We start from the raw sequence: 6,705 nt of genomic DNA on the forward strand, positions 1-6,705 counted from the left end.
CAGTTTCTGGGTTGCACCATCAGTCAGATTAATAACCCTGCTCTGGGTGTTGCCAGCTTTCTCTGCTCCTCTCCAGTTATTTCTGTGAGAAATGTGGAGAGGGACTGGATGCACCAACACAAAACACGGAAGCTGTGTCAGGACAGCCGATGGTGATGCGTTCATGGACTGCTCCATCAGCTCAGCCCCTTTGCTGCTGGCCCCCCTTGGGCCAATCTTCCATTTATGGAAGGTTTGGCGGCGGAGAGGGCCAAAGCAGAGTATCACAGTTCCTGCCTGCCGCCCCCCAACCGACCACCTGTCCTCTGATGCAGTTTTATGAGGAATGGCATCACAGCAGCGTGTTGTCGGAGTGGACGGACAAAACACTGAGACTGGGTTATTCTCTCCAGTTCTGCCATGTTCCTCCTCCATTCTCGGGCATCAAGGAGATAAATCTATCCTCCCAAGAGGAAATAGATTTTCTCTTCAAAGAGATCCTGGACCTATTATTGAAACAGGCTGTCTCAGTCGTTCCCACTCACGACAGACAGAAGGGGTTTTACTCTGCGTACTTCCTGGTTCCCAAGAAGACAGGAGGTGACTGGTTCACTACCATTGACCTGAAAGATGCGTATCACGTCGAGGTGGTGCCAAAACACAGGAAGTTCCTGTTTGTTGCCTTCCAAGGGATAGCCTACGAGTACAACAGGCTATCATTTGGCTACTCCCTGGCTCCCTGCACGTTCAGCAAGTGTGTGGACGCGGCACTGCAACCACTGTGTGACTGTGGCATGAGGGTCCCTTTCTACTTGGATGACCTCTTTGTCATGGCCCAAACTCAGTTAGGCTTTGCCATCAAATGAAAGAAGAGTGCCCCCCAGCCATGCCAGCAGGTGGAATATCTGGGGGTTGTGCTCGATTCAGCCAGGCTGTGGGCTGTTCTGTCGGAGCCCAGACAGATGGCCCTGTAGCAGGCAGTCCTAAGACTGCAGCAGGGACCGGCAGTGACAGCTTTGACTGTCATGCAGGCATTGGCACATGGCAGTGGGCCATCCAGTCGTTTCACTGGGGCTCCTGCACATGCGCCGCCTGCAACGGTGGTCCGCCAGCCTGCTGCACCCTGGGTTGGTGCAGCAGATTTGGAACGGTTTGGGAGAGTGTAAGTGGACCTGTTTGCCAGTCGAAACAACACCCACTGCCTGCTCTGGTCCTCCCTGACGTCACACGACAATCCACCCTTGGGGATGGACGCATTTGGACATGTGTCATGGCCAAGGAGGCAAAACTACACCTTTTGTGCCTGGTACATGTGTTGGTATGTTATGTTGAACACATGGCCCCCTTTCAGCGTACTGAACAGCTATTTGTGTACAAGCTAGTTGGCATTGTGAGTGCATCTCCCAAGCCTACAGGCAGGCAGGTAAGGAGCCCCCAATGTGGTCCGAGCACATTCCATGCATGGCGCAGCAGCATTTACAGTCTTGTTTGGTGGAGTGAGGACATCTGTCAAGGGCGTCCTGGTCTACGCCTTGTCCATTCATAAGGTTCCATCTCTTGGACATGATGGGCTCCTTTTCAAGGTCCATGCTCACAGGTGCCACTCAAGACTTGTGAAAAGAGTGGTGTATGTGTGTCAGCTGTGATTCACCTGACCCCCCCGGGTAATTATACACCAGCATTCTCCCATGATCCAAGATGACTCGGGAGATGGGGTGTGCAGGGTGTTTGGTAAATGACCCCGGAGAGGTTAGGCCATTTTTTTCACCCAGCTCTGGTCTATGTTAACTGGACTGGTTTTGGCCCCCTACTGCCCCGCTACGTGGCTGGGATTATAAAGTAGTAGGTGGGTTGCAGCGACTAACCTGTGGCAGTGAGGCAGTCTGATGAATGAAACAAGTCGTCTTGGTTCCTGTCTCTTTAAGACACTCATTCCCACACTGTCTCAAAATGTGAGAATCCCCCTTAACTGCAGTATGATTGCAGTAACCACCAGTTTTGGGAAACCCCTCCTAAGGGACCCCATCTCATTGGTGTTTCTAAGACCAGCGTTGCATCCAGGTAACTACTGTTTGCATTGACTAATGTTACTCAAATTAAAGCTGCAAGCAGCTTTAATTTACCCTTTGGACTCAGGCCCTATTGTATTTCGTGTGTTTGTTTGTTTGTTTCTTTATTATTACGGGGCATCAGACCTAAATTTGACCCCCTAAACATGCTCAAAAACTCACTAAATTTGGCACACACATCAGGTCTAGTGAAAAATTTGATAAAATGTAAAAATTAACCCCCAGAGTGCCAAAATGTGCTCTCTAGCGCCACCTATGTAACTAAAATTGCCACTACGGCCCGTAGGAATGTCGTAGAGAGATCAAACCAAAACCGACTTATTCGTCTCATCAAGACCTACAAATCATATGCTGACACCCCTGACCTAAATCCAACAGGAAGTCCGCAATATGAGACTTTGCCTCAATTTTGGCCCCCGAACAAACGCTATCTCCTCTGAGAGTGTTAATGATATCGACTTCAAACTTTGATGATGACTTATGACACTATGCTGAAAAAAAGATTTTAAAAACTTTGTAATAACTTGAACGGTTTGGATTTTATAAGCCCCGAAAGTTGCAGTGCCACATCACCCTGGAGCACAGTGGAGGGTGGTCCATAGAGGCAGAGGAGGTTGATCCTTTATTTTTTGAGAGGCAAGAGGGAGCTCAAAATATAAAAAAGAATATTTGGTTGAAATAAACCATTATCAAATCTCAGTATTATTTACAACATATTTTTTCTCTCTTCTTTGGAAGAGACACGTAAAATGATGCTCCAAGGGAGGATGGCCTCCCTAACCAATCAACAACCAGAATGCAATATTGACATCGAGTTGGTCCAATGATTTGTTGATGTTGTTGTTTCCAGAATTCATCTTCAATTCTCTCTACTGTAAGGCAGAGTAGCAGCAGTAGATAGCTCCTTGCATTAGCCAATGCAGCAGCTGGCTTGTTGTAGCAGCCTGAAGGACTCTTTATACATCCATGGAAGGACTGTTAAGGACTGTTGTTAAGCTAATGGGAGAAATTATCTGGACTGTGCAGCACAGCAGTAGGACAGCACCAGGGAGCGGCTGGAGGGAGAAGCAACCGGAGAAACAACCAGGAGAGCAAGCTTGTTTGTCATTGTTGCTAATGATATCAGACTGGTTAAGCAGCAGCCATAAAATTCTGTTAACTAACAAACAAGATGACCAACAGCCACAAATGGATGTTATGACATGAATACTTCATCTCCATGATAGAAAGAAGAAGACATCAGATAACGTGAGTCAGATACAGCTTCTCTCTCTCTGTCTCTTTGGTCGCTAATTTCATCTCTGATGTTAAATGTCTCTCTGTGTGGCTGTTGTGTGAATTTATCTCCTTAACAAGAATGCAGCAGAGATATACATATAATGCGTTGTGGGTAGTTTGCTTGTTGAAGTTACAGTGAGATGTCTGGACTCACTCATTCATATGGAATTGATCCCATTTTTAATTGAGTGGTTGTTCAGTCACCTGTTGACGTTGTATGATTAGTGTGCAGGAGGTCTGGCTGCTTGCTTCTGACAGTTTCTTTACTTCGTTTTTAAGCTGAGCCGTATATTGAGTAATAAGCTTAAAGTAGAATAACAAGTGTTAATTAAAGCTGCAAGTAGCGTTGAACGGGCCCTTGCGCCTCCACGCACATCAGGCCACGACGCAATTGAAGGTCTTCTGTCACAGGTATGTAGATGTAGATGTCCCGGGCTGTTTTCAGACAATTCAAGAAGGAGATAAACATCACTTCCTTTGTCCACTGTTTTGCCCGCTGTTGAGGCTGCTTTGCTGAAATTTCGTAGGGGGCGCTATTCAGCCAGTTTGCATCACTGATGGAATATTATCATGTAGACGTGTTCAGGCCGGGACTCTTATCAAACATGGAAAGTTTGGTGCAGACTAGAGCATTTACAATAAAGTTATAGCAACTTCCTCTGTCATGGCGAAGCATCAAGTCTCAATGGAGCGAGGATGAGAATTTTCTGCAGGGTGAGACATATCTGTCTTGCTCACATCTGTGTCATCAAAATTATGCAAGTTTTGGGCCCATTCACTTGAATTTCAATTAGTAAACAGAAAACTCTTGATAAGTTTGTGTGTAAAACAAATTAATTTCCTAATTTTCATCAAGACTTTTAACCCACATGACCTGGTCAAAGTTTGATTGAAATGTGTATTGTCAGGTGTGTAGAGACAATAAGTAACTGCAGCTGGACACAGAAAAATACTATATTATATATATACTACTATATATTTGAATGGAGAGTGTGAGCGAACCACTAGGTGCTTGGGCCCTAATAAAGGAAAAACTGCAGTACAGAGCTACAAATTTTAGTTTTGATTTTATTTTTCTGCATCACTAAACTGTCACTCTCACTCAATGAGCTCCATTCAACCCCCACACCCATCCTCCCCCTCCTATTCTCTCTCTCTCCCTCTCCCTCTCAAATCTTACATTAAAAATCCCATTTTTTGTAGGAAATTTCGTCGCGAATCCATTGATACAGGTTTCAAAGTGGTCAGACTTATAGTATAGACATCAGAACCATTTGTTTGACACAAAGTCCATGCCTAGAGATTGCCTCCCCATTGGTTAACATTGTAAGGTGTGATGTGGCACTACAACTTTCAGGGCTTATAATATCTGTAACTGTTCGAGTTATTACAAAGTTTTTAACAATTTTTGCTCAACACAGTGTCATAAGTCATGTATTGAAGTTTGAAGCCGATACCATAAACGCCGTAGGAGGAGATAGCATTTCTTGGAGGTCCAAAATTGGCACAAAGTTGTACTTTGATGGGCATATTGCGGACTTCCTGTTGGATTTAGGTCAGGGGTGTCAGCATATGATTTGTAGGTCTTGATGAGATGAATAATTGAGTTCTGGTTGGATCTCTCTATGACATTCCTACGGGCCGTGGCAGCCATATTAGATACATAGGTGGCACTATAGAGCACATTTTGGCACTTTGGGGAATAATTTTTACATTTTATCAAATTTTTCACCAGACCTGATGTGTGTGCCAAATTTGGTGAGTTTTTGAACATGTTTAGGGGGTCAAATTTAGGGTTGAAGTGGCGTATTAATAAAGAAAGAATAAGAAAGAAACAAACACACGAAATACAATGTGGGTCTTCGCCCTTTGGGCTTAGGCCCTAATAAGAAAGCAACAAACACACGAAATACAATAGGGTCTTTGCCCTTTGGGCTCAGGCCCTAATTAGAAAGAAACAAACACACGAAATACGTTTCTTGCTGTAAGTGTGTTACAGAATAAATGGAAAACAAAGTTTTATTTGTTTGACTCAAATCCATGATACGATCCGAACCACGAGTTTTGTGATCTGTTGCACCCCTGGTGTCAACAGCACATTTTGGCACTTTGGGGGATAATTTTTACATTTTATCAAATTTTTCACCAGACCTGATGTGCGTGCCAAATTTGGTGAGTTTATGAACATGTTTAGGGGGTAAAATTTAGGGTTGAAGTGGAGTTTTGTGATCTGTTGCACCCCTAGTGTTAACATGTCAGCTTTGTACACTATACTTTGTATGTCGTGCACATAGATAAGAGTGTGTAAGTCATGTATTTGATACATGCATTAATACTTTCTGATGTGAACCAACACTTTTAGATCTGTGAATGTTTTTAGTGTTCAGTCTCTCTAGTATTCAGCACTGATCTGTTCCTGTATCACATTATAAGCTTTGTGGTAAACATAGGAAACACGTGTAAATCATGTGATATCTTGTCTGTTTTTGATGAGAACGTAAATCTGTTGTCACAATAGAACAATACTATAAATTTGAATTTCAATTTGTTGGTAAAATCACACATCTGAACCACTCCACGGCTAAAATGAGTTCTTCTTTGTGTAGAAACAATATGTATATGCTAAATGTCTTTAAAGAAGCAGCCATTACACCACTCAGGGGTTTTTGTTTTTAAAAGCAAATTGTTTTATGGGCATATAAAATTGCCCCCCACCCCTCGGATTTCATCAGGTGGGACAATGATATAGTTTGATGCAGTTTGTTGTAAGATTCCATGTTGGTTTTCCTCCTGTCCTCCCCAATTTTTTGAGTCACCAGCCGCCACTGGTGTGGGGGTTGAATGGAGCTCATTTTTGTAGGATACAGCAGAAAGGCCTATATACATATATTATGAAAATAATCATAAGGCTATAGAAATACTGAATTAAATGTTTTGTTTTTAAACAGAGGAGTGACTGTGTACCAATAAAACCCAAATATAGAGTGGGTACATAGTATAAATCTAGGACTACCAGCCAGAAGACAGACTGCAATTCGCATGTAAGTTTATATGTACCTTATTATTGACTTAATAATAACTTTCTAGCACTGCATAGTAGACACAGAGAACGATTGTTATCTCCCACATTTAATGTCAAATATTCAGGAAAATGCATATCCGTGTACAATACCCTCTAGTAAATGCTGCATCATATTGCTTGCCATTAACAGCACTTCAACTGTGGCACACCCCGACGTGCGCGAAGGTGTGAGGGCCCGATCATCGCGGCTTGCAGCTTTATTATTATTATTATTATTATTATTATTGTTATTATTATTATTATTATTATTATTATTTTAAGGGTTTCCTACCTTTTGATAAAATGCCTCATCAGCTC

The sequence above is a fragment of the Thunnus albacares genome, chromosome 3 (assembly GCF_914725855.1).
Source record: "Thunnus albacares chromosome 3, fThuAlb1.1, whole genome shotgun sequence".
Taxonomy (NCBI): Eukaryota; Metazoa; Chordata; class Actinopteri; order Scombriformes; family Scombridae; genus Thunnus; species Thunnus albacares.